This window comes from Amia ocellicauda, chromosome 17 (genome assembly GCF_036373705.1).
Source record: "Amia ocellicauda isolate fAmiCal2 chromosome 17, fAmiCal2.hap1, whole genome shotgun sequence".
Taxonomy (NCBI): domain Eukaryota; kingdom Metazoa; phylum Chordata; class Actinopteri; order Amiiformes; family Amiidae; genus Amia; species Amia ocellicauda.
The window spans coordinates 28847259-28871413 of NC_089866.1; the positions used below are offsets into that span (position 1 = coordinate 28847259).

Here is a 24155-nt window from a genome sequence, read left to right on the forward strand (position 1 = left end):
AGTGGCAATACAATGAATCGTGTGGTGAGAAAAATAAGAGTATTTTACGGCTGAATCCTCATAGCCTAATAAACGCGAAAATACATTAGGGCATTTTTTCACACCAGTGTGTGCTATTTGTGTTGCAGTATTTAGTATTGTTATGCTAAGAAGTGTGTTTGTATTCAAAGCTCTGAAGTCACACGAATACGACGAAAGTCTGAGCATTGACTCTATGGTCAGATTCCTTGCAGAACGACAAAAGTCTGCACGATGTGAACCGCAGCCCATGGAAACAAGCCGACAGAGTGATGCCTGCCAGTTGTACAGTTTCTACAGGAAGCCTGATTAGGTACAACCATGTAGCAGGTGTTATCGATACAACGGGCTGACGTTACAGAGTTGAAAAGGCTACAAGTGTAGTGGGTAACTGTAGGACTTTGGAATCGCTGTAGGACATTGAGAAGTCTTCAATCGAAAGCAAACGAGACATTAAGTGACCAGGTTTAGTTGATGTAGCTACTGAATTCAGTACGCACTGTATCTGTTGCGTGCTATTTATTGGAGCTCTATTGATTTTTACCGCAGCTTAAGTAGTGATTTCCAACAGAAAACTTGTTGATGACAATCTTCTGTCAGTGACCTTATTGTTCGTGATCAAAAGCTCCTGATGAAAAGTGCGTAGCAAATTGACGGGATACTTTATGCTGCATTTGAGGATTGTTTTATAAGGAATAATGTACATTGCGGCTCCGATCATGGTTAAAGCCATGGCAGTCATGTTTTGCTATTTCTGGCACAGAACCTACACACACAACATCACTGCAGTGACACGTCTGTAAAACTTGAAAACAACAATAACAACACTGAAACGGATTCAGTTAAATATAGTTCTTTAAAATATGTATTTGAACCTAAAAAGTGTATTTCAAATGCTGCTTTTTAAGTCGGGATTTTAAGTCGGAAACTTTACAACAATGAAACAGTTTTGCAATGTATTTTTCACAACCGTCTTTTACATCCTTATTTCATTCAGTTTGTGATGTGTATTGATTAATATGATTTAATAACATCTTTATTTTCTATTTGCGTAGTAGCTAGGTGTAGTGTTTGGTTGAACAATCATAATCAGAAGACTCCTAGTTTTTCAGAATAGCGGAACAAAGCCCCCAGAAGTCCGCGATTCTGTCACTGTTCTCCGCAAACGCCGTTTTCATAGTGCCCTACACACCCCATCTGCACGGCTATCTACTTACAAACGGTAATTTAATTCAGCCCCATGACACATTTGAGCCACCTAACTCCGCCAGCTTCAGTCAATGAAAGCCAGCAACATGAAAAAGTACTACAAGGTAAGAACATGTATTTCGCTCTCCCATTTTCACTTTAGTTCGAGTTCACTGACGATACTCTAGCCCAGCCTTGTAATGTCAGAGGACTGTGGCAGACACTGGTGAGTGTGCTGACGCTAAAATGGTCATGACAGGTAGAGGTGGAGGGGCCCCTGTACTGAGCTTTGATTGGGGCTCCAAAATTGACAAGCCCGACCCCAAACAATACGTATGAAGTTTCACACTTTCTTCATTCAAGGAAACTGGACCGAACATGTGGGGGAGTTTCATGGAAGGGGCAGGGGAGAGAGTGGAGCAGCTCCAAAACCCCAGCTCCGGCTCCAGAACTCCCATGAAGCCGAGCACTGCCAGCTCCAGCTCCTCAACGAATAAGACTGGAACGAGCTCAGGACCCAGGAGCCGGTGCATTGGCCAGCATCCAATAAAGCCTAATGAAAGATATGTTGGGCATGTAGCCCTTTGTGTGGGAGAGTAGGCATTAAACGTACTCTTAATGTCACAAATCGTAGTGAGTGTAGGCTACAGAAATAAGCATGTCAATGCACTTTAATGGTTGCTTTCGCTGTCACCTCCATAAATGCACTTCATATGGTACTTGATCTTGGTACATGTAAGGGAAGTTAGATTGCGCTTAGAAAGCAGCTCTGGCATCGCATATTATCATGAAACTCAAACAAGGAAGCAAGTTGTGAATGTTTCTGTTTTAGGGAATTTGGGGTAAACCTTACTGACAACGGGAAGCCCATATAAAGAGGCAACGGGTGAAAAGAAGGTTCCACCGAGATTTGAACTCAGATCACTAGATTCAAAGTCCAAAGTGCTAACCATTACACCACGGAACCATTCTGCTTCACATTTCATGATGAGATCTCTAAACAATTCGTTTTTAAACCATGTCTGTAAATCTTTAACAGTATTCCTTTATAATAGCGTTTGAAATATTTATGAATGTTGGGAAAGAAACAGAAAAGGGCTCAATTATGAGTGCAAATGAGTGTTCTACACGTGAATGGATTTGTGTCAAACATAGTGATTCTTAATTGTATTCGACAAAATTGATACAGTCGTGAACAAAGATTGAAGTGAATTTGTTCAAAATCTCCATTTCAGCAGCTCCTCTAATCCATAAAGCATTGACATGATGAAGCTGTACATGATTTAATCAATAAAGACACGTATTTACACCTACCCATATTCGATTATTGATTAATGAATTAATATATTAACACGTTTCCTTATTCCTTTGGCCTGAAAGTCAGAGTCGAGAGTGCGCCGTTAACCAATGGGAGCTGTGAAATGCATGTTGTAAAATGCTACGAGTGTTGGACGGGCAGTTTGTTTCACCATGTTAGGGTGAGGGGTGAGCGAGACCGGGCAAAAGAGGGAGCCAGAGCGGTCTGGACTAGGGTTGGCAATACTCGGGGTTTGCTGGCTCCGGCTCTGGAGTGGCCCCCACAGGTTCAGCTCCAGCTCCTGGCTAGTTCCGGCCAAACCAGGATGGGGTCATTGTATATAACATTATTGCTTTTATTTTAACTTGTGTTGCCTTGCAATATATTTGCATAGATGAAAGGACACATCTCAATCAGACGAGATCTGCTTTTGAAGCTTCAGTGTCTTGTTTAGTCTCCTTGGAAACTTTGGTGTCAATGTCTGATGTACTAATAGCTGGTGTGAGAACTGATATTATTGTATAACTCCCAAATACACGACAATACCCACACAATGGCTTGGGGCCCCGAGGGGCTAAGGGGGCCCCTGATGCCTAGTAGCAGTGTTAGATTACAAGCTGAATTGTAACTTGCAACAATTGCCTTCTTTTCTCAGTGCGTAGCAAATTGACGGGATACTTTATGCTGCATTTGAGGATTGTTTTTATAAGGAATAATGAACATTGCGGCTCCGATCATTGTTAAAGCCATGGCAGTCATGTTTTGCTATTTCTGGCACAGAACCTACACACACAACATCACTGCAGTGACACGTCTGTAAAACTTGAAAACAACAATAACAACACTGAAACGGATTCAGTTAAATATAGTTCTTTAAAATATGTATTTGAACCTAGAAAGTGTATTTCAAATGCTGCTTTTTAAGTCGGGATTTTAAGTCGGAAACTTTACAACAATGAAACAATTTTGCAATGTATTTTTCACATCCGTCTTTTACATCCTTATTTCATTCAGTTTGTGATGTGTATTGATTAATATGATTTAATAACATCTTTATTTTCTATTTGCGTAGTAGCTAGGTGTAGTGTTTGGTTGAACAATCATAATCAGAAGACTCCTAGTTTTTCAGAATAGCGGAACAAAGCCCCCAGAAGTCCGCGATTCTGTCACTGTTCTCCGCAACGCCGTTTTCATAGTGCCCTACACACCCCATCTCCACGGCTATCTACTTACAAACGGTAATTTAATTCAGCCCCATGACACATTTGAGCCACCTAACTCCGCCAGCTTCAGTCAATGAAAGCCAGCAACATGAAAAAGTACTACAAGGTAAGAACATGTATTTCGCTCTCCCATTTTCACTTTAGTTCGAGTTCACTGACGATACTCTAGCCCAGCCTTGTAATGTCAGAGGACTGTGGCAGACACTGGTGAGTGTGCTGACGCTAAAATGGTCATGACAGGTAGAGGTGGAGGGGCCCCTGTTCTGAGCTTTGATTGGGGCTCCAAAATTGACAAGCCCGACCCCAAACAATACCTATGAAGTTTCACACTTTCTTCATTCAAGGAAACTGAACCGAACATGTGGGGGAGTTTCATGGAAGGGGCAGGGGAGAGAGTGGAGCCGCTCCAAAACCCCAGCTCCGGCTCCAGAACTCCCATGAAGCCGAGCACTGCCAGCTCCAGCTCCTCAACGAATAAGACTGGAACGAGCTCAGGACCCAGGAGCCGGTGCATTGGCCAGCATCCAATAAAGCCTAATGAAAGATATGTTGGGCATGTAGCCCTTTGTGTGGGAGAGTAGGCATTGAACGTACTCTTAATGTCACAAATCGTAGTGAGTGTAGGCTACAGAAATAAGCATGTCAATGCACTTTAATGGTTGCTTTCGCTGTCACCTCCGTAAATGCACTTCATATGGTACTTGATCTTGGTACATGTAAGGCAAGTTAGATTGCGCTTAGAAAGCAGCTCTGGCATCGCATATTATCATGAAACTCAAACAAGGAAGCAAGTTGTGAATGTTTCTGTTTTAGGGAATTTGGGGTAAACCTTACTGACAACGGGAAGCCCATATGAAGAGGCAACAGGTGAAAAGAAGGTTCTACCGAGATTTGAACTCGGATCACTGGATTCAAAGTCCAAAGTGCTAACCATTACACCACGGAACCATTCTGTTTCACATTTCACGACGAGATCTCTAAACAATTCGTTTTTAAACCATGTCTGTAAATCTTTAACAGTATTCCTTTATAATAGCGTTTGAAATATTTATGAATGTTGGGAAAGAAACAGAAAAGGGCTCAATTATGAGTGCAAATGAGTGTTCTACACGTGAATGGATTTGTGTCAAACATAGTGATTCTTAATTCTATTCGACAAAATTGATACAGTCGTGAACAAAGATTGAAGTGAATTTGTTCACAATCTCCATTTCAGCAGCTCCTCTAATCCATAAAGCATTGAAATGATGAAGCTGTACTTGATTTAATCAATAAAGACACGTATTTACACCAAACCATATTCGATTATTGATTAATGAATTAATATATTAACACGTTTCTTTATTGCTTGGGCCTGAAAGTCAGAGTCGAGAGTGCGCCGTTACCCAATGGGAGCTGTGAAATGCATGTTGTAAAATGCTACGAGTGTTGGACGGGCAGTTTGTTTCACCATGTTAGGGTGAGGGGTGAGCGAGAGCGGGCTCTAGAGGGAGCCAGAGCGGTCTGGACTAGGGTTGGCAATACTCGGGGTTTGCTGGCTCCGGCTCTGGAGTGGCCCCCACAGGTTCAGCTCCAGCTCCTGGCTAGTTCCGGCCAAACCAGGATGGGGTCATTGTATATAACATTATTGCTTTTATTTTAACTTGTGTTGCCTTGCAATATATTTGCATAGATGAAAGGACACATCTCAATCAGACGAGATCTGCTTTTGAAGCTTCAGTGTCTTGTTTAGTCTCCTTGGAAACTTTGGTGTCAATGTCTGATGTACTAATAGCTGGTGTGAGAACTGATATTATTGTATAACTCCCAAATACACGACAATACCCACGCAATGGCTTGGGGCCCCGAGGGGCTAAGGGGGCCCCTGATGCCTAGTAGCAGTGTTAGATTACAAGCTGAATTGTAACTTGCAACAATTGCCTTCTTTTCTCAGTGCGTAGCAAATTGACGGGATACTTTATGCTGCATTTGAGGATTGTTTTTATAAGGAATAATGTACATTGCGGCTCCGATCATGGTTAAAGCCATGGCAGTCATGTTTTGCTATTTCTGGCACAGAATCTCCACACACAACATCACTGCAGTGACACGTCTGTAAAACTTGAAAACAACAATAACAACACTGAAACGGATTCAGTAAAATATAGTTCTTTAAAATATGTATTTGAACCTAAAAAGTGTATTTCAAATGCTGCTTTTTAAGTCGGGATTTTAAGTCGGAAACTTTACAACAATGAAACAATTTTGCAATGTATTTTTCACATCTGTCTTTTACATCCTTATTTCATTCAGTTTGTAATGTGTATTGATTAATATGATTTAATAACATCTTTATTTTCTATTTGTGTAGTAGCTAGGTGTAGTGTTTGGTTGAACAATCATAATCAGAAGACTCCTAGTTTTTCAGAATAGTGGAACAAAGCCCCCAGAAGTCCGCGATTCTGTCACTGTTCTCCGCAACGCCGTTTTCATAGTGCCCTACACACCCCATCTGCACGGCTATCTACTTACAAACGGTAATTTAATTCAGCCCCATGACACATTTGAGCCACCTAACTCTGCCAGCTTCAGTCAATGAAAGCCAGCAACATGAAAAAGTACTACAAGGTAAGAACATGTATTTCGCTCTCCCATTTTCACTTTACTTCGAGTTCACTGACGATACTCTAGCCCAGCCTTGTAATGTCAGAGGACTGTGGCAGACACTGGTGAGTGTGCTGATGCTAAGATGGTCATGACAGGTAGAGGTGGAGGGGCCCCTGTACTGAGCTTTGATTGGGGCTCCAAAACTGACAAGCCCGACCCCAAACAATACCTATGAAGTTTCACACTTTCTTCATTCAAGGAAACTGGACCGAACATGTGGGGGAGTTTCATGGAAGGGGCAGGGGAGAGAGTGGAGCAGCTCCAAAACCCCAGCTCAGGCTCCAGAACTCCCATGAAGCCGAGCACTGCCAGCTCCAGCTCCTCAACGAATAAGACTGGAACGCGCTCAGGACCCAGGACCCAGGAGCCGGTGCATTGGCCAGCATCCAATAAAGCCTAATGAAAGATATGTTGGGCATGTAGCCCTTTGTGTGGGAGAGTAGGCATTGAACGTACTCTTAATGTCACAAATCGTAGTGAGTGTAGGCTACAGAAATAAGCATGTCAATGCACTTTAATGGTTGCTTTCGCTGTCACCTCCGTAAATGCACTTCATATGGTACTTGATCTTGGTACATGTAAGGCAAGTTAGATTGCGCTTAGAAAGCAGCTCTGGCATCGCATATTATCATGAAACTCAAACAAGGAAGCAAGTTGTGAATGTTTCTGTTTTAGGGAATTTGGGGTAAACCTTACTGACAACGGGAAGCCCATATGAAGAGGCAACGGGTGAAAAGAAGGTTCCACCGAGATTTGAACTCGGATCACTGGATTCAAAGTCCAAAGTGCTAGACATTACACCACGGAACCATTCTGTTTCACATTTCACGATGAGATCTCTAAACAATTCGTTTTTAAACCATGTCTGTAAATCTTTAACAGTATTCCTTTATAATAGCGTTTGAAATATTTATGAATGTTGGGAAAGAAACAGAAAAGGGCTCAATTATGAGTGCAAATGAGTGTTCTACACGTGAATGGATTTGTGTCAAACATAGTGATTCTTAATTGTATTCGACAAAATTGATACAGTCGTGAACAAAGATTGAAGTGAATTTGTTCAAAATCTCCATTTCAGCAGCTCCTCTAATCCATAAAGCATTGAAATGATGAAGCTGTACATGATTTAATCAATAAAGACACGTATTTTCACCTACCCATATTCGATTATTGATTAATGAATTAATATATTAACACGTTTCCTTATTCCTTGGGCCTGAAAGTCAGAGTCGAGAGTGCGCCGTTACCCAATGGGAGCTGTGAAATGCATGTTGTAAAATGCTACGAGTGTTGGACGGGCAGTTTGTTTCACCATGTTAGGGTGAGGGGTGAGCGAGAGCGGGCTCTAGAGGGAGCCAGAGCGGTCTGGACTAGGGTTGGCAATACTCGGGGTTTGCTGGCTCCGGCTCTGGAGTGGCCCCCACAGGTTTAGCTCCAGCTCCTGGCTAGTTCCGGCCAAACCAGGATGGGGTCATTGTATATAACATTATTGCTTTTATTTTAACTTGTGTTGCCTTGCAATATATTTGCATAGATGAAAGGACACATCTCAATCAGACGAGATCTGCTTTTGAAGCTTCAGTGTCTTGTTTAGTCTCCTTGGAAACTTTGGTGTCAATGTCTGATGTACTAATAGCTGGTGTGAGAACTGATATTATTGTATAACTCCCAAATATACGACAATACCCACGCAATGGCTTGGGGCCCCGAGGGGCTAAGGGGGCCCCTGATGCCTAGTAGCAGTGTTAGATAACAAGGTGAATTGTAACTTGCAACAATTGCCTTCTTTTCTCAGTGCGTAGCAAATTGACGGGATACTTTATGCTGCATTTGAGGATTGTTTTTATAAGGAATAATGTACATTGCGGCTCCGATCATGGTTAAAGCCATGGCAGTCATGTTTTGCTATTTCTGGCACAGAATCTCCACACACAACATCACTGCAGTGACACGTCTGTAAAACTTGAAAACAACAATAACAACACTGAAACGGATTCAGTAAAATATAGTTCTTTAAAATATGTATTTGAACCTAAAAAGTGTATTTCAAATGCTGCTTTTTAAGTCGGGATTTTAAGTCGGAAACTTTACAACAATGAAACAATTTTGCAATGTATTTTTCACATCCGTCTTTTACATCCTTATTTCATTCAGTTTGTGATGTGTATTGATTAATATGATTTAATAACATCTTTATTTTCTATTTGCGTAGTAGCTAGGTGTAGTGTTTGGTTGAACAATCATAATCAGAAGACTCCTAGTTTTTCAGAATAGCGGAACAAAGCCCCCAGAAGTCCGCGATTCTGTCACTGTTCTCCGCAACGCCGTTTTCATAGTGCCCTACACACCCCATCTGCACGGCTATCTACTTACAAACGGTAATTTAATTCAGCCCCATGACACATTTGAGCCACCTAACTCCGCCAGCTTCAGTCAATGAAAGCCAGCAACATGAAAAAGTACTACAAGGTAAGAACATGTATTTCGCTCTCCCATTTTCACTTTAGTTCGAGTTCACTGACGATACTCTAGCCCAGCCTTGTAATGTCAGAGGACTGTGGCAGACACTGGTGAGTGTGCTGACGCTAAAATGGTCATGACAGGTAGAGGTGGAGGGGCCCCTGTTCTGAGCTTTGATTGGGGCTCCAAAATTGACAAGCCCGACCCCAAACAATACCTATGAAGTTTCACACTTTCTTCATTCAAGGAAACTGAACCGAACATGTGGGGGAGTTTCATGGAAGGGGCAGGGGAGAGAGTGGAGCCGCTCCAAAACCCCAGCTCCGGCTCCAGAACTCCCATGAAGCCGAGCACTGCCAGCTCCAGCTCCTCAACGAATAAGACTGGAACGAGCTCAGGACCCAGGAGCCGGTGCATTGGCCAGCATCCAATAAAGCCTAATGAAAGATATGTTGGGCATGTAGCCCTTTGTGTGGGAGAGTAGGCATTGAACGTACTCTTAATGTCACAAATCGTAGTGAGTGTAGGCTACAGAAATAAGCATGTCAATGCACTTTAATGGTTGCTTTCGCTGTCACCTCCGTAAATGCACTTCATATGGTACTTGATCTTGGTACATGTAAGGCAAGTTAGATTGCGCTTAGAAAGCAGCTCTGGCATCGCATATTATCATGAAACTCAAACAAGGAAGCAAGTTGTGAATGTTTCTGTTTTAGGGAATTTGGGGTAAACCTTACTGACAACGGGAAGCCCATATGAAGAGGCAACGGGTGAAAAGAAGGTTCTACCGAGATTTGAACTCGGATCACTGGATTCAAAGTCCAAAGTGCTAACCATTACACCACGGAACCATTCTGTTTCACATTTCACGACGAGATCTCTAAACAATTCGTTTTTAAACCATGTCTGTAAATCTTTAACAGTATTCCTTTATAATAGCGTTTGAAATATTTATGAATGTTGGGAAAGAAACAGAAAAGGGCTCAATTATGAGTGCAAATGAGTGTTCTACACGTGAATGGATTTGTGTCAAACATAGTGATTCTTAATTCTATTCGACAAAATTGATACAGTCGTGAACAAAGATTGAAGTGAATTTGTTCACAATCTCCATTTCAGCAGCTCCTCTAATCCATAAAGCATTGAAATGATGAAGCTGTACTTGATTTAATCAATAAAGACACGTATTTACACCAAACCATATTCGATTATTGATTAATGAATTAATATATTAACACGTTTCTTTATTGCTTGGGCCTGAAAGTCAGAGTCGAGAGTGCGCCGTTACCCAATGGGAGCTGTGAAATGCATGTTGTAAAATGCTACGAGTGTTGGACGGGCAGTTTGTTTCACCATGTTAGGGTGAGGGGTGAGCGAGAGCGGGCTCTAGAGGGAGCCAGAGCGGTCTGGACTAGGGTTGGCAATACTCGGGGTTTGCTGGCTCCGGCTCTGGAGTGGCCCCCACAGGTTCAGCTCCAGCTCCTGGCTAGTTCCGGCCAAACCAGGATGGGGTCATTGTATATAACATTATTGCTTTTATTTTAACTTGTGTTGCCTTGCAATATATTTGCATAGATGAAAGGACACATCTCAATCAGACGAGATCTGCTTTTGAAGCTTCAGTGTCTTGTTTAGTCTCCTTGGAAACTTTGGTGTCAATGTCTGATGTACTAATAGCTGGTGTGAGAACTGATATTATTGTATAACTCCCAAATACACGACAATACCCACGCAATGGCTTGGGGCCCCGAGGGGCTAAGGGGGCCCCTGATGCCTAGTAGCAGTGTTAGATTACAAGCTGAATTGTAACTTGCAACAATTGCCTTCTTTTCTCAGTGCGTAGCAAATTGACGGGATACTTTATGCTGCATTTGAGGATTGTTTTTATAAGGAATAATGTACATTGCGGCTCCGATCATGGTTAAAGCCATGGCAGTCATGTTTTGCTATTTCTGGCACAGAATCTCCACACACAACATCACTGCAGTGACACGTCTGTAAAACTTGAAAACAACAATAACAACACTGAAACGGATTCAGTAAAATATAGTTCTTTAAAATATGTATTTGAACCTAAAAAGTGTATTTCAAATGCTGCTTTTTAAGTCGGGATTTTAAGTCGGAAACTTTACAACAATGAAACAATTTTGCAATGTATTTTTCACATCTGTCTTTTACATCCTTATTTCATTCAGTTTGTAATGTGTATTGATTAATATGATTTAATAACATCTTTATTTTCTATTTGTGTAGTAGCTAGGTGTAGTGTTTGGTTGAACAATCATAATCAGAAGACTCCTAGTTTTTCAGAATAGTGGAACAAAGCCCCCAGAAGTCCGCGATTCTGTCACTGTTCTCCGCAACGCCGTTTTCATAGTGCCCTACACACCCCATCTGCACGGCTATCTACTTACAAACGGTAATTTAATTCAGCCCCATGACACATTTGAGCCACCTAACTCTGCCAGCTTCAGTCAATGAAAGCCAGCAACATGAAAAAGTACTACAAGGTAAGAACATGTATTTCGCTCTCCCATTTTCACTTTACTTTGAGTTTACTGACGATACTCTAGCCCAGCCTTGTAATGTCAGAGGACTGTGGCAGACACTGGTGAGTGTGCTGATGCTAAGATGGTCATGACAGGTAGAGGTGGAGGGGCCCCTGTACTGAGCTTTGATTGGGGCTCCAAAACTGACAAGCCCGACCCCAAACAATACCTATGAAGTTTCACACTTTCTTCATTCAAGGAAACTGGACCGAACATGTGGGGGAGTTTCATGGAAGGGGCAGGGGAGAGAGTGGAGCAGCTCCAAAACCCCAGCTCAGGCTCCAGAACTCCCATGAAGCCGAGCACTGCCAGCTCCAGCTCCTCAACGAATAAGACTGGAACGAGCTCAGGACCCAGGAGCCGGTGCATTGGCCAGCATCCAATAAAGCCTAATGAAAGATATGTTGGGCATGTAGCCCTTTGTGTGGGAGAGTAGGCATTGAACGTACTCTTAATGTCACAAATCGTAGTGAGTGTAGGCTACAGAAATAAGCATGTCAATGCACTTTAATGGTTGCTTTCGCTGTCACCTCCGTAAATGCACTTCATATGGTACTTGATCTTGGTACATGTAAGGCAAGTTAGATTGCGCTTAGAAAGCAGCTCTGGCATCGCATATTATCATGAAACTCAAACAAGGAAGCAAGTTGTGAATGTTTCTGTTTTAGGGAATTTGGGGTAAACCTTACTGACAACGGGAAGCCCATATGAAGAGGCAACGGGTGAAAAGAAGGTTCTACCGAGATTTGAACTCGGATCACTGGATTCAAAGTCCAAAGTGCTAACCATTACACCACGGAACCATTCTGTTTCACATTTCACGACGAGATCTCTAAACAATTCGTTTTTAAACCATGTCTGTAAATCTTTAACAGTATTCCTTTATAATAGCGTTTGAAATATTTATGAATGTTGGGAAAGAAACAGAAAAGGGCTCAATTATGAGTGCAAATGAGTGTTCTACACGTGAATGGATTTGTGTCAAACATAGTGATTCTTAATTGTATTCGACAAAATTGATACAGTCGTGAACAAAGATTGAAGTGAATTTGTTCACAATCTCCATTTCAGCAGCTCCTCTAATCCATAAAGCATTGAAATGATGAAGCTGTACTTGATTTAATCAATAAAGACACGTATTTACACCAAACCATATTCGATTATTGATTAATGAATTAATATATTAACACGTTTCTTTATTGCTTGGGCCTGAAAGTCAGAGTCGAGAGTGCGCCGTTACCCAATGGGAGCTGTGAAATGCATGTTGTAAAATGCTACGAGTGTTGGACGGGCAGTTTGTTTCACCATGTTAGGGTGAGGGGTGAGCGAGAGCGGGCTCTACAGGGAGCCAGAGCGGTCTGGACTAGGGTTGGCAATACTCGGGGTTTGCTGGCTCCGGCTCTGGAGTGGCCCCCACAGGTTCAGCTCCAGCTCCTGGCTAGTTCCGGCCAAACCAGGATGGGGTCATTGTATATAACATTATTGCTTTTATTTTAACTTGTGTTGCCTTGCAATATATTTGCATAGATGAAAGGACACATCTCAATCAGACGAGATCTGCTTTTGAAGCTTCAGTGTCTTGTTTAGTCTCCTTGGAAACTTTGGTGTCAATGTCTGATGTACTAATAGCTGGTGTGAGAACTGATATTATTGTATAACTCCCAAATACACGACAATACCCACGCAATGGCTTGGGGCCCCGAGGGGCTAAGGGGGCCCCTGATGCCTAGTAGCAGTGTTAGATTACAAGCTGAATTGTAACTTGCAACAATTGCCTTCTTTTCTCAGTGCGTAGCAAATTGACGGGATACTTTATGCTGCATTTGAGGATTGTTTTTATAAGGAATAATGTACATTGCGGCTCCGATCATGGTTAAAGCCATGGCAGTCATGTTTTGCTATTTCTGGCACAGAATCTCCACACACAACATCACTGCAGTGACACGTCTGTAAAACTTGAAAACAACAATAACAACACTGAAACGGATTCAGTAAAATATAGTTCTTTAAAATATGTATTTGAACCTAAAAAGTGTATTTCAAATGCTGCTTTTTAAGTCGGGATTTTAAGTCGGAAACTTTACAACAATGAAACAATTTTGCAATGTATTTTTCACATCTGTCTTTTACATCCTTATTTCATTCAGTTTGTAATGTGTATTGATTAATATGATTTAATAACATCTTTATTTTCTATTTGTGTAGTAGCTAGGTGTAGTGTTTGGTTGAACAATCATAATCAGAAGACTCCTAGTTTTTCAGAATAGTGGAACAAAGCCCCCAGAAGTCCGCGATTCTGTCACTGTTCTCCGCAACGCCGTTTTCATAGTGCCCTACACACCCCATCTGCACGGCTATCTACTTACAAACGGTAATTTAATTCAGCCCCATGACACATTTGAGCCACCTAACTCTGCCAGCTTCAGTCAATGAAAGCCAGCAACATGAAAAAGTACTACAAGGTAAGAACATGTATTTCGCTCTCCCATTTTCACTTTACTTCGAGTTCACTGACGATACTCTAGCCCAGCCTTGTAATGTCAGAGGACTGTGGCAGACACTGGTGAGTGTGCTGATGCTAAGATGGTCATGACAGGTAGAGGTGGAGGGGCCCCTGTACTGAGCTTTGATTGGGGCTCCAAAACTGACAAGCCCGACCCCAAACAATACCTATGAAGTTTCACACTTTCTTCATTCAAGGAAACTGGACCGAACATGTGGGGGAGTTTCATGGAAGGGGCAGGGGAGAGAGTGGAGCAGCTCCAAAACCCCAGCTCAGGCTCCAGAACTCCCATGAAGCCGAGCACTGCCAGCTCCAGCTCCTCAACGAATAAGACTGGAACGCGCTCAGGACCCAGGACCCAGGAGCCGGTGCATTGGCCAGCATCCAATAAAGCCTAATGAAAGATATGTTGGGCATGTAGCCCTTTGTGTGGGAGAGTAGGCATTGAACGTACTCTTAATGTCACAAATCGTAGTGAGTGTAGGCTACAGAAATAAGCATGTCAATGCACTTTAATGGTTGCTTTCGCTGTCACCTCCGTAAATGCACTTCATATGGTACTTGATCTTGGTACATGTAAGGCAAGTTAGATTGCGCTTAGAAAGCAGCTCTGGCATCGCATATTATCATGAAACTCAAACAAGGAAGCAAGTTGTGAATGTTTCTGTTTTAGGGAATTTGGGGTAAACCTTACTGACAACGGGAAGCCCATATGAAGAGGCAACGGGTGAAAAGAAGGTTCCACCGAGATTTGAACTCGGATCACTGGATTCAAAGTCCAAAGTGCTAGACATTACACCACGGAACCATTCTGTTTCACATTTCATGATGAGATCTCTAAACAATTCGTTTTTAAACCATGTCTGTAAATCTTTAACAGTATTCCTTTATAATAGCGTTTGAAATATTTATGAATGTTGGGAAAGAAACAGAAAAGGGCTCAATTATGAGTGCAAATGAGTGTTCTACACGTGAATGGATTTGTGTCAAACATAGTGATTCTTAATTGTATTCGACAAAATTGATACAGTCGTGAACAAAGATTGAAGTGAATTTGTTCAAAATCTCCATTTCAGCAGCTCCTCTAATCCATAAAGCATTGAAATGATGAAGCTGTACATGATTTAATCAATAAAGACACGTATTTTCACCTACCCATATTCGATTATTGATTAATGAATTAATATATTAACACGTTTCCTTATTCCTTGGGCCTGAAAGTCAGAGTCGAGAGTGCGCCGTTACCCAATGGGAGCTGTGAAATGCATGTTGTAAAATGCTACGAGTGTTGGACGGGCAGTTTGTTTCACCATGTTAGGGTGAGGGGTGAGCGAGAGCGGGCTCTAGAGGGAGCCAGAGCGGTCTGGACTAGGGTTGGCAATACTCGGGGTTTGCTGGCTCCGGCTCTGGAGTGGCCCCCACAGGTTTAGCTCCAGCTCCTGGCTAGTTCCGGCCAAACCAGGATGGGGTCATTGTATATAACATTATTGCTTTTATTTTAACTTGTGTTGCCTTGCAATATATTTGCATAGATGAAAGGACACATCTCAATCAGACGAGATCTGCTTTTGAAGCTTCAGTGTCTTGTTTAGTCTCCTTGGAAACTTTGGTGTCAATGTCTGATGTACTAATAGCTGGTGTGAGAACTGATATTATTGTATAACTCCCAAATATACGACAATACCCACGCAATGGCTTGGGGCCCCGAGGGGCTAAGGGGGCCCCTGATGCCTAGTAGCAGTGTTAGATAACAAGCTGAATTGTAACTTGCAACAATTGCCTTCTTTTCTCAGTGCGTAGCAAATTGACGGGATACTTTATGCTGCATTTGAGGATTGTTTTTATAAGGAATAATGTACATTGCGGCTCCGATCATGGTTAAAGCCATGGCAGTCATGTTTTGCTATTTCTGGCACAGAATCTCCACACACAACATCACTGCAGTGACACGTCTGTAAAACTTGAAAACAACAATAACAACACTGAAACGGATTCAGTAAAATATAGTTCTTTAAAATATGTATTTGAACCTAAAAAGTGTATTTCAAATGCTGCTTTTTAAGTCGGGATTTTAAGTCGGAAACTTTACAACAATGAAACAATTTTGCAATGTATTTTTCACATCTGTCTTTTACATCCTTATTTCATTCAGTTTGTAATGTGTATTGATTAATATGATTTAATAACATCTTTATTTTCTATTTGCGTAGTAGCTAGGTGTAGTGTTTGGTTGAACAATCATAATCAGAAGACTCCTAGTTTTTCAGAATAGTGGAACAAAGCCCCCAGAAGTCCGCGATTCTGTCACTGTTCTCCGCAACGCCGTTTTCATAGTGCCCTACACACCCCATCTGCACGGCTATCTACTTACAAACGGTAATTTAATTCAGCCCCATGACACATTTGAGCCACCTAACTCTGCCAGCTTCAGTCAATGAAAGCCAGCAACATGAAAAAGTACTACAAGGTAAGAACATGTATTTCGCTCTCCCATTTTCACTTTACTTCGAGTTCACTGACGATACTCTAGCCCAGCCTTGTAATGTCAGAGGACTGTGGCAGACACTGGTGAGTGTGCTGACGCTAAAATGGTCAAGACAGGTAGAGGTGGAGGGGCCCCTGTACTGAGCTTTGATTGGGGCTCCAATATTGACAAGCCCGACCCCAAACAATACCTATGAAGTTTCACACTTTCTTCATTCAAGGAAACTGGACCGAACATGTGGGGGAGTTTCATGGAAGGGGCAGGGGAGAGAGTGGAGCAGCTCCAAAACCCCAGCTCCGGCTCCAGAACTCCCATGAAGCCGAGCACTGCCAGCTCCAGCTCCTCAACGAATAAGACTGGAACGAGCTCAGGACCCAGGAGCCGGTGCATTGGCCAGCATCCAATAAAGCCTAATGAAAGATATGTTGGGCATGTAGCCCTTTGTGTGGGAGAGTAGGCATTGAACGTACTCTTAATGTCACAAATCGTAGTGAGTGTAGGCTACAGAAATAAGCATGTCAATGCACTTTAATGGTTGCTTTCGCTGTCACCTCCGTAAATGCACTTCATATGGTACTTGATCTTGGTACATGTAAGGCAAGTTAGATTGCGCTTAGAAAGCAGCTCTGGCATCGCATATTATCATGAAACTCAAACAAGGAAGCAAGTTGTGAATGTTTCTGTTTTAGGGAATTTGGGGTAAACCTTACTGACAACGGGAAGCCCATATGAAGAGGCAACGGGTGAAAAGAAGGTTCCACCGAGATTTGAACTCGGATCACTGGATTCAAAGTAAAAAAGTGCTAACCATTACACCACGGAACCATTCTGTTTCACATTTCACGATGAGATCTCTAAACAATTCGTTTTTAAACCATGTCTGTAAATCTTTAACAGTATTCCTTTATAATAGCGTTTGAAATATTTATGAATGTTGGGAAAGAAACAGAAAAGGGCTCAATTATGAGTGCAAATGAGTGTTCTACACGTGAATGGATTTGTGTCAAACATAGTGATTCTTAATTGTATTCGACAAAATTGATACAGTCGTGAACAAAGATTGAAGTGAATTTGTTCAAAATCTCCATTTCAGCAGCTCCTCTAATCCATAAAGCATTGAAATGATGAAGCTGTACATGATTTAATCAATAAAGACACGTATTTTCACCTACCCATATTCGATTATTGATTAATGAATTAATATATTAACACGTTTCCTTATTCCTTGGGCCTGAAAGTCAGAGTCGAGAGTGCGCCGTTACCCAATGGGAGCTGTGAAATGCATGTTGTAAAATGCTACGAGTGTTGGACGGGCAGTTTGTTTCACCATGTTAGGGTGAGGGGTGAGCGAGAGCGGGCTCTAGAGGGAGCCAGAGCGGTCTGGACTAGGGTTGGCAATACTCGGGGTTTGCTGGCTCCGGCTCTGGAGTGGCCCCCACAGGTTTAGCTCCAGCTCCTGGCTAGTTCCGGCCAAACCAGGATGGGGTCATTGTATATAACATTATTGCTTTTATTTTAACTTGTGTTGCCTTGCAATATATTTGCATAGATGAAAGGACACATCTCAATCAGACGAGATCTGCTTTTGAAGCTTCAGTGTCTTGTTTAGTCTCCTTGGAAACTTTGGTGTCAATGTCTGATGTACTAATAGCTGGTGTGAGAACTGATATTATTGTATAACTCCCAAATACACGACAATACCCACGCAATGGCTTGGGGCCCCGAGGGGCTAAGGGGGCCCCTGATGCCTAGTAGCAGTGTTAGATTACAAGCTGAATTGTAACTTGCAACAATTGCCTTCTTTTCTCAGTGCGTAGCAAATTGACGGGATACTTTATGCTGCATTTGAGGATTGTTTTTATAAGGAATAATGTACATTGCGGCTCCGATCATGGTTAAAGCCATGGCAGTCATGTTTTGCTATTTCTGGCACAGAATCTCCACACACAACATCACTGCAGTGACACGTCTGTAAAACTTGAAAACAACAATAACAACACTGAAACGGATTCAGTAAAATATAGTTCTTTAAAATATGTATTTGAACCTAAAAAGTGTATTTCAAATGCTGCTTTTTAAGTCGGGATTTTAAGTCGGAAACTTTACAACAATGAAACAATTTTGCAATGTATTTTTCACATCTGTCTTTTACATCCTTATTTCATTCAGTTTGTAATGTGTATTGATTAATATGATTTAATAACATCTTTATTTTCTATTTGCGTAGTAGATAGGTGTAGTGTTTGGTTGAACAATCATAATCAGAAGACTCCTAGTTTTTCAGAATAGCGGAACAAAGCCCCCAGAAGTCCGCGATTCTGTCACTGTTCTCCGCAACGCCGTTTTCATAGTGCCCTACACACCCCATCTGCACGGCTATCTACTTACAAACGGTAATTTAATTCAGCCCCATGACACATTTGAGCCACCTAACTCTGCCAGCTTCAGTCAATGAAAGCCAGCAACATGATAAAGTACTACAAGGTAAGAACATGTATTTCGCTCTCCCATTTTCACTTTACTTCGAGTTCACTGACGATACTCTAGCCCAGCCTTGTAATGTCAGAGGACTGTGGCAGACACTGGTGAGTGTGCTGACGCTAAAATGGTCAAGACAGGTAGAGGTGGAGGGGCCCCTGTACTGAGCTTTGATTGGGGCTCCAATATTGACAAGCCCGACCCCAAACAATACCTATGAAGTTTCACACTTTCTTCATTCAAGGAAACTGGACCGAACATGTGGGGGAGTTTCATGGAAGGGGCAGGGGAGAGAGTGGAGCCGCTCCAAAACCCCAGCTCCGGCTCCAGAACTCCCATGAAGCCGAGCACTGCCAGCTCCAGCTCCTCAACGAATAAGACTGGAACGAGCTCAGGACCCAGGAGCCGGTGCATTGGCCAGCATCCAATAAAGCCTAATGAAAGATATGTTGGGCATGTAGCCCTTTGTGTGGGAGAGTAGGCATTGAACGTACTCTTAATGTCACAAATCGTAGTGAGTGTAGGCTACAGAAATAAGCATGTCAATGCACTTTAATGGTTGCTTTCGCTGTCACCTCCGTAAATGCACTTCATATGGTACTTGATCTTGGTACATGTAAGGCAAGTTAGATTGCGCTTAGAAAGCAGCTCTGGCATCGCATATTATCATGAAACTCAAACAAGGAAGCAAGTTGTGAATGTTTCTGTTTTAGGGAATTTGGGGTAAACCTTACTGACAACGGGAAGCCCATATGAAGGGGCAACGGGTGAAAAGAAGGTTCCACCGAGATTTGAACTCGGATCACTGGATTCAAAGTCCAAAGTGCTAACCATTACACCACGGAACCTTTCTGTTTCACATTTCACGATGTGATCTCTAAACAATTCGTTTTTAAACCATGTCTGTAAATCTTTAACAGTATTCCTTTATAATAGCGTTTGAAATATTTATGAATGTTGGGAAAGAAACAGAAAAGGGCTCAATTATGAGTGCAAATGAGTGTTCTACACGTGAATGGATTTGTGTCAAACATAGTGATTCTTAATTGTATTCGACAAAATTGATACAGTCGTGAACAAAGATTGAAGTGAATTTGTTCAAAATCTCCATTTCAGCAGCTCCTCTAATCCATAAAGCATTGAAATGATGAAGCTGTACATGATTTAATCAATAAAGACACGTATTTACACCAAACCATATTCGATTATTGATTAATGAATTAATATATTAACACGTTTCCTTATTCCTTGGGCCTGAAAGTCAGAGTCGAGGGTGCGCCGTTACCCAATGGGAGCTGTGAAATGCATGTTGTAAAATGCTACGAGTGTTGGACGGGCAGTTTGTTTCACCATGTTAGGGTGAGGGGTGAGCGAGAGCGGGCTCTAGAGGGAGCCAGAGCGGTCAGGACTAGGGTTGGCAATACTCGGGGTTTGCTGGCTCCGGCTCTGGAGTGGCACAGGTTCAGCTCCAGCTCCTGGCTAGTTCCGGCCAAACCAGGATGGGGTCATTGTATATAACATTATTGCTTTTATTTTAACTTGTGTTGCCTTGCAATATATTTGCATAGATGAAAGGACACATCTCAATCAGACGAGATCTGCTTTTGAAGCTTCAGTGTCTTGTTTAGTCTCCTTGGAAACTTTGGTGTCAATGTCTGATGTACTAATAGCTGGTGTGAGAACTGATATTATTGTATAACTCCCAAATACACGACAATACCCACGCAATGGCTTGGGGCCCCGAGGGGCTAAGGGGGCCCCTGATGCCTAGTAGCAGTGTTAGATTACAAGCTGAATTGTAACTTGCAACAATTGCCTTCTTTTCTCAGTGCGTAGCAAATTGACGGGATACTTTATGCTGCATTTGAGGATTGTTTTTATAAGGAATAATGTACATTGCGGCTCCGATCATGGTTAAAGCCATGGCAGTCATGTTTTGCTATTTCTGGCACAGAATCTCCACACACAACATCACTGCAGTGACACGTCTGTAAAACTTGAAAACAACAATAACAACACTGAAACGGATTCAGTTAAATATAGTTCTTTAAAATATGTATTTGAACCTAAAAAGTGTATTTCAAATGCTGCTTTATAAGTCGGGATTTTAAGTCGGAAACTTTACAACAATGAAACAATTTTGCAATGTATTTTTCACATCCGTCTTTTACATCCTTATTTCATTCAGTTTGTGATGTGTATTGATTAATATGATTTAATAACATCCTTATTTTCTATTTGCGTAGTAGCTAGGTGTAGTGTTTGGTTGAACAATCATAATCAGAAGACTCCTAGTTTTTCAGAATAGCGGAACAAAGCCCCCAGAAGTCCGCGATTCTGTCACTGTTCTCCGCAACGCCGTTTTCATAGTGCCCTACACACCCCATCTGCACGGCTATCTACTTACAAACGGTAATTTAATTCAGACCCATTACACATTTGAGCCACCTAACTCCGCCAGCTTCAGTCAATGAAAGCCAGCAACATGAAAAAGTACTACAAGGTAAGAACATGTATTTCGCTCTCCCATTTTCACTTTAGTTGAAGTTCACTGACGATACTCTAGCCCAGCCTTGTAATGTCAGAGGACTGTGGCAGACACTGGTGAGTGTGCTGACGCTAAAATGGTCATGACAGGTAGAGGTGGAGGGGCCCCTGTTCTGAGCTTTGATTGGGGCTCCAAAATTGACAAGCCCGACCCCAAACAATACCTATGAAGTTTCACACTTTCTTCATTCAAGGAAACTGGACCGAACATGTGGGGGAGTTTCATGGAAGGGGCAGGGGAGAGAGTGGAGCAGCTCCAAAACCCCAGCTCCGGCTCCAGAACTCCCATGAAGCCGAGCACTGCCAGCTCCAGCTCCTCAACGAATAAGACTGGAACGAGCTCAGGACCCAGGAGCCGGTGCATTGGCCAGCATCCAATAAAGCCTAATGAAAGATATGTTGGGCATGTAGCCCTTTGTGTGGGAGAGTAGGCATTGAACGTACTCTTAATGTCACAAATCGTAGTGAGTGTAGGCTACAGAAATAAGCATGTCAATGCACTTTAATGGTTGCTTTCGCTGTCACCTCCGTAAATGCACTTCATATGGTACTTGATCTTGGTACATGTAAGGCAAGTTAGATTGCGCTTAGAAAGCAGCTCTGGCATCGCATATTATCATGAAACTCAAACAAGGAAGCAAGTTGTGAATGTTTCTGTTTTAGGGAATTTGGGGTAAACCTTACTGACAACGGGAAGCCCATATGAATGGTCAACGGGTGAAAAGAAGGTTCCACCGAGATTTGAACTCGGATCACTGGATTCAAAGTCCAAAGTGCTAACCATTACACCACGGAACCTTTCTGTTTCACATTTCACGATGTGATCTCTAAACAATTCGTTTTTAAACCATGTCTGTAAATCTTTAACAGTATTCCTTTATAATAGCGTTTGAAATATTTATGAATGTTGGGAAAGAAACAGAAAAGGGCTCAATTATGAGTGCAAATGAGTGTTCTACACGTGAATGGATTTGTGTCAAACATAGTGATTCTTAATTGTATTCGACAAAATTGATACAGTCGTGAACAAAGATTGAAGTGAATTTGTTCAAAATCTCCATTTCAGCAGCTCCTCTAATCCATAAAGCATTAAAATGATGAAGCTGTACATGATTTAATCAATAAAGACACGTATTTACACCAAACCATATTCGATTATTGATTAATGAATTAATATATTAACACGTTTCCTTATTCCTTGGGCCTGAAAGTCAGAGTCGAGGGTGCGCCGTTACCCAATGGGAGCTGTGAAATGCATGTTGTAAAATGCTACGAGTGTTGGACGGGCAGTTTGTATCACCATGTTAGGGTGAGGGGTGAGCGAGAGCGGGCTCTAGAGGGAGCCAGAGCGGTCAGGACTAGGGTTGGCAATACTCGGGGTTTGCTGGCTCCGGCTCTGGAGTGGCACAGGTTCAGCTCCAGCTCCTGGCTAGTTCCGGCCAAACCAGGATGGGGTCATTGTATATAACATTATTTCTTTTATTTTAACTTGTGTTGCCTTGCAATATATTTGCATAGATGAAAGGACACATCTCAATCAGACGAGATCTGCTTTTGAAGCTTCAGTGTCTTGTTTAGTCTCCTTGGAAACTTTGGTGTCAATGTCTGATGTACTAATAGCTGGTGTGAGAACTGATATTATTGTATAACTCCCAAATACACGACAATACCCACGCAATGGCTTGGGGCCCCGAGGGGCTAAGGGGGCCCCTGATGCCTAGTAGCAGTGTTAGATTACAAGCTGAATTGTAACTTGCAACAATTGCCTTCTTTTCTCAGTGCGTAGCAAATTGACGGGATACTTTATGCTGCATTTGAGGATTGTTTTTATAAGGAATAATGTACATTGCGGCTCCGATCATGGTTAAAGCCATGGCAGTCATGTTTTGCTATTTCTGGCACAGAATCTCCACACACAACATCACTGCAGTGACACGTCTGTAAAACTTGAAAACAACAATAACAACACTGAAACGGATTCAGTTAAATATAGTTCTTTAAAATATGTATTTGAACCTAAAAAGTGTATTTCAAATGCTGCTTTTTAAGTCGGGATTTTAAGTCGGAAACTTTACAACAATGAAACAATTTTGCAATGTATTTTTCACATCCGTCTTTTACATCCTTATTTCATTCAGTTTGTGATGTGTATTGATTAATATGATTTAATAACATCCTTATTTTCTATTTGCGTAGTAGCTAGGTGTAGTGTTTGGTTGAACAATCATAATCAGAAGACTCCTAGTTTTTCAGAATAGCGGAACAAAGCCCCCAGAAGTCCGCGATTCTGTCACTGTTCTCCGCAACGCCGTTTTCATAGTGCCCTACACACCCCATCTGCACGGCTATCTACTTACAAACGGTAATTTAATTCAGACCCATTACACATTTGAGCCACCTAACTCCGCCAGCTTCAGTCAATGAAAGCCAGCAACATGAAAAAGTACTACAAGGTAAGAACATGTATTTCGCTCTCCCATTTTCACTTTAGTTGAAGTTCACTGACGATACTCTAGCCCAGCCTTGTAATGTCAGAGGACTGTGGCAGACACTGGTGAGTGTGCTGACGCTAAAATGGTCATGACAGGTAGAGGTGGAGGGGCCCCTGTACTGACCTTTGATTGGGGCTCCAAAATTGACAAGCCCGACCCCAAACAATACCTATGAAGTTTCACACTTTCTTCATTCAAGGAAACTGGACCGAACATGTGGGGGAGTTTCATGGAAGGGGCAGGGGAGAGAGTGGAGCCGCTCCAAAACC

At 42.2% G+C, this 24155-nt stretch overlaps 8 non-coding genes across 8 annotated transcripts; all 8 read right to left on the reverse strand.

Annotated features, from left to right (window-relative positions):
- Positions 1-2101: 2101 nt before the first annotated feature.
- On the reverse strand, positions 2102-2173 carry trnaq-uug (transfer RNA glutamine (anticodon UUG)). Its single transcript has one exon. It is a non-coding gene; the product is annotated as a tRNA-Gln (tRNA).
- Positions 2174-4602: 2429 nt separating this feature from the next.
- On the reverse strand, positions 4603-4674 carry trnaq-uug (transfer RNA glutamine (anticodon UUG)). The gene has a single exon. It is a non-coding gene; the product is annotated as a tRNA-Gln (tRNA).
- Positions 4675-7110: 2436 nt separating this feature from the next.
- trnaq-uug (transfer RNA glutamine (anticodon UUG)) lies at positions 7111-7182 on the reverse strand. The gene has a single exon. It is a non-coding gene; the product is annotated as a tRNA-Gln (tRNA).
- A 2429-nt stretch (positions 7183-9611) lies between these two features.
- Positions 9612-9683, reverse strand: trnaq-uug (transfer RNA glutamine (anticodon UUG)). Its single transcript has one exon. It is a non-coding gene; the product is annotated as a tRNA-Gln (tRNA).
- A 2429-nt stretch (positions 9684-12112) lies between these two features.
- trnaq-uug (transfer RNA glutamine (anticodon UUG)) lies at positions 12113-12184 on the reverse strand. The gene has a single exon. It is a non-coding gene; the product is annotated as a tRNA-Gln (tRNA).
- A 2436-nt stretch (positions 12185-14620) lies between these two features.
- On the reverse strand, positions 14621-14692 carry trnaq-uug (transfer RNA glutamine (anticodon UUG)). The gene has a single exon. It is a non-coding gene; the product is annotated as a tRNA-Gln (tRNA).
- Positions 14693-19623: 4931 nt separating this feature from the next.
- trnaq-uug (transfer RNA glutamine (anticodon UUG)) lies at positions 19624-19695 on the reverse strand. Its single transcript has one exon. It is a non-coding gene; the product is annotated as a tRNA-Gln (tRNA).
- A 2425-nt stretch (positions 19696-22120) lies between these two features.
- Positions 22121-22192, reverse strand: trnaq-uug (transfer RNA glutamine (anticodon UUG)). The gene has a single exon. It is a non-coding gene; the product is annotated as a tRNA-Gln (tRNA).
- Positions 22193-24155: the final 1963 nt, after the last annotated feature.